The sequence below is a fragment of the Bombus vosnesenskii genome, unplaced genomic scaffold, assembly GCF_011952255.1.
Source record: "Bombus vosnesenskii isolate JDL3184/JDL3185 unplaced genomic scaffold, Bvos_JDL3184-5_v1.1 scf7180000013266, whole genome shotgun sequence".
In the NCBI taxonomy this organism is placed as follows: domain Eukaryota; kingdom Metazoa; phylum Arthropoda; class Insecta; order Hymenoptera; family Apidae; genus Bombus; species Bombus vosnesenskii.
The window spans coordinates 4,320,377-4,332,692 of record NW_022882926.1 but is presented as its reverse complement, the minus strand read 5'-3'; positions in this window follow the sequence as shown (position 1 = coordinate 4,332,692).

The window sequence follows — 12,316 nt, the reverse complement described above, 5'->3', positions numbered from 1 at the left end:
TACCGTGGATATGAGCAAGTGCGCAGAGACGTTATGCTGCACCAGTTGCTCGTGATTTATACATATTTTGTATGTAGTAGAATGGATGTTAGCAGCGAGTGCAAAGTTGCCGTGAGATGTCGCTAAACAACAGTTAATTATCGCCTGTAGTCGGTGAATTTGCGACATGACTTTATCTTCTCACACGTTGTTTATGGAGCAAACCGCGTTACTCGGTCACGTTATTCAATCAAATGCACTTATAACCTATCCAGCAAGATTCATCGTTATATCTTCGACCAACACTAGAGCCAACAATGTAACAACTACTGTAACTTAGACTCGGGGTTGTTCTCGTTGTTGCAATTTGCATATGAGTGCGTAATTTTTAGATTAAAGCAACCTTTCATTTCGACGCTTATCGTTCAACGACCCTATCTTCGTTATGGATATACGTATACATGGATTTTCATGGGAATCCTTGAGAAAGGGAAGAAATTTCTACGATGCACGATACAAATCTGTTTTTGAGCTTTTGCTTCCAATCGGCTCAGTGTCTTCGAGATGATTTCAGTAAGCTACCACCTAACAGATGGTGCAGAGGAAAGATTTAGCAGATCCGTTCGAAACGAGACACCGTCGATGCCGACCGTTTCCTTTGGATATCATCTCGACAATGCTCAGAAGCATAGGCAAGGAAAGTGAGTGGAAGTGGAACTGAAACGCCGAAGGCTGTGGCGGGAGGGCCACTCGAAATTGAGTTTCCGCTACCGGCACTGGCAAACACCGAGGTCAAGATATCTACTCGTCCGGGATTTGAGCTTGCGCCGGCAAAATACCTTCCGCCGTTTGCCGAATTTGCGTCCATCGTAGGAAACTGCTGCTCCAGTCTTTATCCGTGGGAGGAAACTCATCCTTTTCGCGAAAGGATGCAGCGATAGAGCGGATATTTCTATCAGGTTGTATCAAGTTGAGAGGAAATCCGTTGACGATCGACGAAATAGCTACAACAGCGATACAACTTTCTCATCTAAGACTACTTTCCTAATTCCATTTCTGTAAATATGGAAAAAGAAGAGATAGAGATTTCGTTGTTTCCTAGTTCTGAAAGATATTTCAATTTTCATCAAGTAGCTGCAGAGGATATTAAAAGGAGCGAAGTACGCTTTGAGAACTAACAATCTCAATCGTATTAATGGAAAAAAAGTGAAATAGATGCAGGGAAATATGTTTGAAGGATTAAAAATTTGTTGTTAAATGCGAAACGAGCAGACAGTTCGCGCGTTAAATCTCGTCTGAAAAATACATGACAACGGAATGGAATCGCGCGTGGTTAACGCGGAATACATCGAAAGGATTTTAAATTTATTAGCGAATGGAAAGTGGGTGAGGAGCTCACTAGCTCACTTAATCTCATCAAAAATATGTTAAATATAATGAAACCTCGGACGTTTTAAATGAAATGCGAAACGTGTATTTGAATTACTTCGATTTACATTATTCTACACTTCAACGTCCAATATAGGATTATTTTTCCAACATCAGTAATTAATTATTTATGGGATTTCATGACACGTTTGTGAAATTTATCAACAAGTGTACAGTTGGAAATATAAGGTTAGCGAATGATAGAATTCAATTCCTCGACGTTCGTATATTTAGATAAATGTTCTAGAATCGGAAACATATTTTTCTGCGAAAATATTCTTCGAATCGCATAAATATTCACAACTACCCGATATATTAAAGTGCAATCCGATTTCTAATCAAAGAGATGCGCCCTCGAATTTCACTCTTGCTGGGAACCACGACGGATCAACTTTCGGTTGATCCTAGCTGAACGGCCGCATCAAAACATCATATCGGTTTATGCGGTTATAGATTGGTTTCTATTTCCAACACTGATAGTCATACCGACTGATTCTCTCCCGTATCAATCCTCTTTTGCATACAACGAAAAAGAAACACAAAGATATATCGTATCGTCATACATATTTCAACGTTATTTAATGCGTTTCTCCTTTGTTGCTTGAATGTATCTCGCGTATATACGGCTAAAGTAGACTTGTGTATGTCACTAAATTAAATTATTCCGTCAAACGAGTTTGTTTTTGTTAACGTAGCTCTGTAACCGTAAATAAATTTTGTTTATTTCATTTACACAGCTCGCTCGATGAAACTTTCATTGATATATGATGCAAATCGCAAAACTTGTCACGTTATTTCTACAAAATTTTTGCGAATAAATATCGCGGACCAGTAGAAATTTAACTGGCAATTTGTCACTGAGCGAAGTACAAATATTCCAGTGACGATACGCGATCAATTAATGTCGTACACGCAGCCTCGTCAAAGAGATTGGTATAAATGCATGATAAATATTTGTAAGTATTTGATTAAAAGAGAATATACCTCTGTGATTTTCACGTCCTACAGCAGCGAACTGTGAGTAACCTGAATTTACGAAATACGTGGCAATGTTTCGTAAACTTTCCAATTCCAATCGGTTGCAATTCTTTCCATTAAAGCGCGGTTCCCCTTGAAACTGTGAAAGACCTACTGAAAGATTCAGTATTGCAGGGAATTCAATCGAATTCTTACTTCGGTTCACTTTTTTCTCTGTAAATTCGATCGATCACCATCAATTTTCGACTCCATCGAACTAGTCTCGCAATCAGTTATTTAACGAGGAGAAGCTTAATTACACAGTGACGTTTGATTTCTGTTTCTATTCTAAAGAGGAGTAAAAGCATCCAGCTGTCAGAGATTCAACAAAATAAAGTTTCCTCGATAAAAGATTCTTACTGAATTAAAAACGTGAAAGCTCTCCTTCGACAAACAAGATTAACACGAGATTTTTCAACGTTTTATTCGACACCTCGACAATTCTTTAACAAATAGCGAGACTAAAGGAGATCAAATAGCTAGGAATCATTAAATTGACGTCAATGCATACGCAAAAGTTAACGTTTACAGTATCTATATTTAACTTTCGTGTTTACCTTCATTCCAACGCCGCACCGTGCCGTTCAAATTAACTCTTGTTTGCCATTAGTAGCTGAAATCGGGCCGTAGACACGAAGCCTAATTATTATTCACGATAATTGCTCCCTGTTATTTCCCATTTCGCACTACCGCCTCTTTCCCTTGTTTCTGTTAATTTCGCACAGGCATACGATTCATCTATTCGACGCAAGAAAAATAAATTTCTCATCGCTATCGCGTACAAGCATTTATTGGCTGCCTACCATTTAAGTTGGAGTAGGTGCTCGTCACGAAGCGCTTTCTGCCCCGTGAAGAAAAAGATCGTTATTCTTGGCAGATACGTGAGAGCCCTCGAAGGATGATTCTCGAACGAGGGATGCTGTTCTTTTTAGCGCCCTCGAAACGTTCTCGTACGCGTTCCATGCAATCCAAGTGGCCGTACTTAAGCATTTGTCTCACGTATCTTGCCAGTCGCTGATAGTCATTGGACACGGAAGCCGGACGCGACGATTGTTCACCGAACAATACCTTTATTCGCGAACAAAGACGAAAAATGAGCGGGTTGACTCGCATGGGGTTAGGGGAAACGACTCGGTTGAAGAGCGAAGTTGCAAGATCGAGAAAAAACGAGCAAGTGTCGGAGGTGCGGGTGGGAATCAAGAGGATTTGATTTTCTCTCGATAGGCATGGGAATTCCCAAACTTGCGAATCCCTCTTTCTGCAACTGTGACTGTAGAAGTTATACAGGTCACAGATTAGAAATCCTCGCATAACAGTTATTGGTAAATTTACACGACGGTCAGTATATATGAATTTTTGTAAAATACCACTCTAATCGTAGTGAAATTTATGATTCTGTTTATTAGAGATATAAAAAGCACATAGAATAAAGGGAAATGGAAGACATAAAGAAAAAAATTCAACGTCTATCGTAAGAAAAGATAGAGAAAAGAAGAAAGAAAGGATGAAGGGAGACGGTCGGTTAAGTCACGTTGGCAAGACGCCAACCAATTATGAATGTAAAGTTATGGTAATATTGATATCGAGCGGGGATGGAAAAAATGGTGGTAATAAAGCGGATATTCCACTCTGCCTCCGGTCTCTTTGTCATTTTCTCTCATTTCTCCGGGTTTTCTCTAGTCTAAGCATTACATTGTTCGGAACGTTTCTCATGTATGATCGGAGCCACCTACCTCTCGTCGCATCGGGTAATTGAAATCCAATATGCCTACCTCACCTGACAGCTTGCGGTAAGTTCTGCCGTTTTCCCACTCGACAGGAAGTCAAATGCGGGAAATAAACTTCTTTCTGATCGGTTGCCTGGCCGTAGATTACGTCCTAGTAAACCGAAATTAGTCCATTCGTACGATGATCTGTTAACTTTATTGCTCGATACAGGCAATTAAATTGCATAGAGCGCGCGTACAAAGCGAATTATCGTTTCTCGATAATTGCTGATGAAAACGTATTTCGAGAAAATAGAAACATTATTTTCTTTCAGATTGTGATCGATTGGCACCGCAATCGAAAACTGCAGAGAATCGTAGAAAGATTAACGAGAAGTCAAATTGTTCGTTGCAGTTTTCGAGCAGACAATAAAGTTTCACGGGGAAATTGAATGAAACGGGCTAGCAGCCACTTTCGCGCACCGCAATGTGAAACAATTAATATACGCGGCCGCGTCGGAGATGACGCTCGTTCTCTGCGTACGTAACGCGCCAGGCACGAAACGCCGCATTATAATTCATTAACAATTAACGAACTACTAATGAAATGGAACGACCATGTTGCCGTCGACCACACCAACCAACAGGAGCACCCGAAATGGTCCGATCGTTATGATTTCCATCCGAGAACGGAAACATTCGACTACCGGATGCGGCCAGCCCTTCCCTCGACCAATCCGGAACTAAGAATAATTTTCGATCATCTACCGCTGTTGAAACTCGTTTGCTTTCATGTCAGTTTATTAATACCTTGTGACGTAAATAATCGGTAATTATTTCCCCGCATTCGATAGATCCTATTTCGAATGTACGATAAGAATTCTCATTTCGATTTCACGAGCTGATAAAATGAAACACGAATTGTATCCGTCGTTATTTTGGCAAATGCGTAGATGGGGGAGTAAACGAAAGTTGCGAGGGAGAAAGAAGTTTTTCCGAATTACGCAAGCGATTTCGCAAAGTTTGTTAGAATGGCTAAGCGATGCGTTAGGCAATGGGTAGAAAAGTTACATGGTTGATTTGCAAACTGTATTTAAGTCAAACGTCAATTCTGGTAAACTTGGTCGAGTAGGTTTGCCTGTCTGTATGCTGTACACTCGAGTACGTTCGGTGTTCCTTCTTCTTCCAATACTCTCGTTTACCTCGTCACGAGGCTGTTGCCATGGTGGAAATATTTTCTAACTCGGCGGAAGCTCACATCGGAATAATATTCCCTCATTTTAACTGCGTGGCGCGACGACAAACGAGTTATCGAGTCAGTTTACTCGTCAGCATCGAAGTTACACAGAAGTTGAAGTTGCCAAGGCCGTTCTACGACTTCTTCGCTGCTCCTGTCTAATTGGATGAAATGTTCGGAATGGCTGTACACAGAGAGCATTTAATTAAATTTAATGCAACGTCAACGATGACGCGATATTCAGTGTAAAAGTCACTGGATTAACGTGAAACGAGAAAGTTTGGTGACCGCGGTTCTATTTCTGTTAACACCTCGAGAAACACGAATTTCATTTCGACTGGTTAATGTGCACAACGATCGATTTCGTGTCACTGTAACGTCCCCGATATTTCACGCGGCCTAAATTCGATCGAAACGATTAAACATTTTGGCAGCTGCCACCGCTTGTACACCGGACGGTTGTGAAGGAGTGTCTATTGAGAAGAATTTAATGGCACTGGCGCTCGACCGACTGACAGACCGTGGAATAGGTGTGAAAAATAGAAAAACGGCAGCTTGACGTATCTTCAATCAAACGGGCTTTTTATCGATCTTAACGATGCCCATGTCGAGGGGAAAAGATTCCAGTTGTCGCGTCGTTTCTAATACCGAGGGTCTTTTTAATCTTTCTTCATCTTATTCGCCTTCCTCATCCTGATATCTACTCCATAGACTTTGCTAGCACGTAAGATCATGAAGGCCAATTATTTATTCTAATTATTGACGAGTAATACGAATGTTTTTAAATCAAAAGATCTCAATGTTATTAAGAGAGATCACGCGAATACAACTTTGATACACGTTCGACGATTCAACTGTCTGCAAATCCGCGGACCTTTTTCGCCAACGAAGTTCATGCTGTTACGAAAGGGGAAGTTCGTAATAGCAGACGTAGTAGGCGCCGGAGTAAATAAAAAGCTACGGGACATTAGATGCGCGCAACGTGTAGTTTATAAAAGCAAAAAAATCCCTTCAGAAGAGCTGTTAGAAAGCTACTTTTGTCGCATTGCTCTTCCGGAAAAGTGTAGTAAAACCTAACCGTAAAATCACGATGCTCTTTCCTTTACTGGTGATTCGACGATACTCCATAGAAGTGGCACATACGGAACGTAAATCGTTTTCGCAACGGACGCGGTAACGACGATTGAACTTACTGCCACGAGAAAGTCACTCTGACCTGCTTCGAACCGCTTCGTAAACTAAAAACGACGCCACTCGTGACTCCTGGCCCAAGGGAAATCCTTATAGAATCAATGACAAGAAGACCGATTTTTTTCGTTCTCCATCAGCTATCGAACGCTCGTAGGCGTTTGTTTTCTCATTCCCAAAAATAACTGGATCCTAGATGATGAGATACCGTGAGGCTTCGATAAGAAATGCGGCCCTCGAGTGACTTAAAAGAAGAAGAATCCTCGTGGCATAAATTTCAATATAACCCGCGCTGAAGATCGTGAATACTCGAAATATGTGAATACCGACCGCTGGTTTGAAGAAAACGAGTACGCTGAGATTGAAGCGCTTCTTGAACCGGGAGAAGCTTCGATGGACCGCATCCATTTACGTTCGTAAACAAAAGTAAAAAGTTCAACCACGAGCCATTTTTACCAAAGGTCTTCACCTTTATTCTACGTCTTTGTTCGACGACTATTGGTTTTCCTCGTTGTTAACTTCATTTACTCGTGTTACTATCAGCAACATCTTCGTGTTTCGGAAAGGTCGCGAGACCACTCTTCCGGAATATCCTTCTTTCTTGTAACGACACCTTTATTGACGATCAGGTCTTGCTGGAACTACCACTTATATCGAAAAGGATTCGATGTTTGTTCTCGACTCTTCGAATCGCCGGGTAGAGACGAAATTTATCGCTGCTGAAATTTATCAGCTGTTAGAAAGGAATATTTCCCTTGAACGCGTCCGTTTTATTGCATTCTTCCCACAAGCCTATTTCGCTACTGCTTTGAAATACTTCTAACGATGAACATGTTTCTCGCTACAATTCTTCTACGTCGAATATTGTCGAGAGGACCTTCTTTCACGAGATTCTCCATTGACAAACACTGCGCTAACAACAACTCGAATATTATAATTGTCAAGCATCGTAGAGACTTGCCATTACGGTGAAAATAGATGTAAATGACGTACTTGTCGTGTCGCTTGAAATTTCCTTAAACATCTTTGTTAAAGCAAGGATGATCCTTTGATTCTTCAACCTCTCGAACTTCAAGGCTATTCATAATGAATCGTTCTCCCCTTCGTGATGCTTTTTATCGAAGGTCGAAGGGCTTACTGTCTCGAGCGAATCTTTATTACACCATCGAAAATTTTGCGTATGTAGGCGTCTTTTACGTCCAAGTAACCGCGAATGCACAAAGTAGCAATTAAAATTTCATCGTAAGCTTGATCGTGAATCGGCTTGCTCTCGGAAGCGCGGGGATGCAAATTTGCCTCGTCTTTACGATGCTTTTACGTTAAAATTGATTTCGTTATTACTTAATTGCTCGAATAAACTCTCGTTCATCTCGTTACTCACAGGCAAATCGTTTCACGAAGCCCTTGACGTAATTTTCGTTACATCTATGATCAAGAAATTAATTGCTAACTTTGATTTTCTTACTCTTACAAAAAAATATCGTTTCACAGAGCCATAGTATTGGGAACAAAGGTAAAACGCACCTGCAATCCTTTAATTGCGAGCAAGCAAGCAAGCAACGCATTAGTCGCTTTATGCGACTAAACGAAGCATTAGTAAATGCTATCCAGCATGTTTAATGAGTATAAATGGGCGGCAACGTTCGCACGTGAAACATATTATGTCAATTGGTCCCGAAACCGTGCAAGGCATGAAGTAATTATAGAATAATAATTATTAATTAGTCGTCCACCAGGGATCATCTAGCTTTAATGCGCTCCATGGCCATGAACAATGTTACGTCCACAGAGCACGTGCGCTAGCTCGTCGCTTCCGTTCTTTGATGAATTTTCTACGGTAAAAGCGAACGGTGAATGCAGGAAGAGGCAAAATGGAGGGCGGTCGAGATGAAAAGGACGACACCAATTACACCGGGAATAGATTGAATTTTACAACACGAACCGCGTTTGTTTTACTCTGTTCGATATAAAGGGAAGAAAACAATTGCGGGTGGAAAACAATGAACTCTTCGCAGGATAAAATGGAAGAACTACGAAAGAAATGTAAGAAACCGAGGGCGATGATATTAATTCAGGCGTAAGCGCTTTCAACGTGGCAAGCTTAGCGACAATTTCATTTAACGATTATTACCACTACTCAGCCGCATATGTTCAGATACACCCACGTCACGCCGTAACATGCAACATGCTATTATACTCGTTGCAACATTTTCACCGTAATTTACCGGGTTCAGAAACATGCACACCGTCAGCTGAGGGTACATACGAGTTACAACTGTTTCGAGAATTGTCTCCTCGCTGCATTGTTATTTCAATTATCTTACGTTCCAAACGAGCACATACCTAGTAATACCTCTTAACGCGTTTTTCCCGAAATAATTTAAAAGCACGTTCCAAGGTAACTATTTAATCGGAGTTTGTAATTGATATTAAAAACAAGTAAATATTAAACATTTTCTTCGAATCCCTATCGTTTCGAGATAAATTCGATCGTCGCACAAACGGCTCTCCGAATACCTATTGTTCGTATTACGAAGTGCGTATTACGCTTCTGCCTCCGTTGGGAATTTAATTATACTAACATTCAATTACAACACGCACGATGCGCTCGTATGTTGACGTGAGCCATTTATTAAAATAATAGTTACCCACAATGCCCGAGTTTAGAGTTTCGTTATTAATCAGTTGATAAATCCTACAAACGTATCTTCCATTTGCAACACGTTTGAATTGATAGGAAACATTGTCTTTCGCAAAAGCAGTTTTTCGTAACAGTGGTTTTAGTCGTCTATCAAGGACATAAACCATTGGAATATTCGGACGTGATCGACTGGAGTGGCGATCGGTATAGAACGGATGTACTAGGATTTCAAAGCCAGCCCGATATTTATTGTCCTTCTATTTGCTAGGGTTGACCATGAATCAGTTCGGTGCGACGTTGTTGATCGTCGAGACGCTGTTTATTCAGACTGTCAACAGGCTAGGTAGGTACTGGTCTAATATCCGACATAGAGTCTGTGTGCCGTACGCGAACGTGAATCGGCTTACTTCCGCGTATATATTCCGCCTATTCAGGAATTCATTACGGTCGATTCTACGCTCACGGAGATTTACCGGATACGGAACCGCCTCGGAGGGCGAGCGAATATCAGGCATTTCGATTCGGGTTCCAGCTCGTCGAAAACGACCTGAATTCGCCTTCGACTCGCAGTCTGGACTGGCTGTGACTCCTCTCGGATAACGAGAAGCAAAATAAAGCTCCCTTTCATCGTTCCCGGCCCTCGATCAACGCTAGAAAAATCGCGACGCGCGAATTTCCCCGCCGTAATGGCTCCATTCGGTCTTATTTATTTTCATCTCGTCTGCCGCGCGAAATAGGATCGCGACACGCGATGAAATTTCATTCACGACGCAGCTCTAAACGTAGAGCTGGCTTACGCTGCGAATGGAACGTAATCATCGACTGTGCTTGCGAATAACTGAATAACAATCCGTTCTTGAAAAACAGGATCCGCGAATAAACGAGCGAAATCCTAAACTGCAAAAACTACCGGAAACAAATGGACACTATTTCTCGTCAAGGAGGCTCTTGAAGCAAATGAAAGGTCAAAGTTCCTCGTATCTCTGTCTCCAGTTCGACGAGGGAACGTTAAATCATTGGATTCGCTCTGATTCGGTAAACGACGCGATGTCCGTAAGTAGATTACGGAATCTACGAATAATGGCGCAAAAATGCTGACAGCATTGGATCGAGAGAAAGAGACGAAAGCGTAGACCAAAGCGGCGCGTCCTCGTAATTTGCGTAATCTTCATAATGCATGAGCGAAGCACAGGTACATACGATGAAATCGATTGCTCCTCGCGAACACAGATGCGTCATAGCTTTTGTCTGAACACCAGGAATACTGATAATTTGATGTTTGAAAGTATGTAAGTAACATACACAAAATATAAGAGAAAGAGAGAGAGAGAGAGAAAGTGAGAGTCATTACAATCAAAGCTAACCGCGCGATTTAAAAGTTCGTCATATTTCGGCACGATTCAAAAGGATTTCTCCAGCTTCCCTATATCACAAGGAAATATTATTTCCGCGTATAAATATCGTGTGGATATTAAGTTCGCTTGCAATGGTGTAATCTCCGATATTAACACATAGCTCCAAGCGGCAATATATTTGATTCTGTTTAACGCGTCGGTCCAAACGTGTATTACGATTAAGTAGGAGAAATTTACACGACCTCGCTTCAAGGCTCGCAATATCATAGCTAAATGCAAGATAACGAACTATACAATGCTGGCTGACTACGAACTAGTACGATAAATTCGCCAAGTTCTGACCCGTCCAGGACGTAGCGTAACAAGGATTTACCGCAAGCTTAATTTCTTAAAACGTTGCTAATGAGACCGCTTGCAAGAGCTATGCCGTTTAAATATTAAAATATCCTACCGCAAGCAAAGGAAAGATTCGCCCGACTCATTGGATTCTGAAAGCAACGTACGGTATTTTTAACGTGATTTACAGTAGCTCGTGATTTTCATCCAAGGCTGTAAGATTGTAAAGGATGTTTCAGCTTTCGATTGCAAAAATATCTTTAGTTCCACCGATTAAACCATTCGCCGAAGCAGTTCGTATTTTCGCAATTATTTTCTAAAGTACAGACGCTGTTCCAGATTTCTAGAACAAGAAGTGTCAGGACAACCTTGTTGATAGGGGATTGAAACATTGCGCCAAACGTTAGCTAACAAATACGTAAATCCTATTTGCGTAACACCTCGTAAATCTGGCGTTAATTTGTCTGTGAAAATTGGCCGGTCGCCAGGATTGCAAAAAGTTCCGCCGTCCTCGGAATAAAGTCGTTTCCAAGCGAGGGACTGTCAAACACGGGAGCGATAGAATCACCCGCGACACGTCGGTTTCTTGATTTGCGATTCTTTCTTACGAATAACACCGTTCCTCATTCTCACGAATCTCAACTCGTTTCGAAGAAGTATCCGTACCTGGTATCCCGAGATCGCGATACACGGCGCACAAGACCCGCATTCCACGCGTTCTCTCGTCCATTTTAGCCCTGAAAATGCACATCATTACAGAGTTTTACCAGGGCAAATACCGGAATTCCTTTCGTCCTCGTATTCCGTTGGACGCTCGTTAAATTGCTTGAACGTTGCATCCTACAAAACTATTTGTATTTACCTTCAGTTATGTAATGACTAGATGTGAAGGAGGGAGAACTTTTTCTGCATCATGAAGAAATCACGTTATGAAAGACAATACATAGTCAAGATTTATTCTTATAATCCAAGTTTTGGAATAATTTCGATATCGTTCATAATATAATACATTATGGCAAACTACAAGATGCACAGGTCTGATGCTGCAATCTTGAAAATGTTGTTTCGCCATTTATTCTAAATTTATTGAATATATTTTCAGGAAGACATATCCGTATCGCCTTGTAGTAATTTTGTTTGTGTCCTTTGAAACAGTGTTTTCCAAGATACCTGATCATTGCTCACGATCTAAGGAAGATTGGCGTAAACGTCGGAAAGACAGATCTAAACTGAAGAGGAGAGGGAGGAACAAGCTGGGTTCGTGAAAGAAAAATGTGCCAGCTGGAGACGGATAAAACAAGTTTACTTTAATCGCTGAACTTCGAGTAGAAAGATAAATCTTTTCCCAGCGTTGGTTTACGTCCTTGTTACATCGTTCAATAAAACCACGAACAGGGAATACACGATACAAAACGGAACACCTATTCTC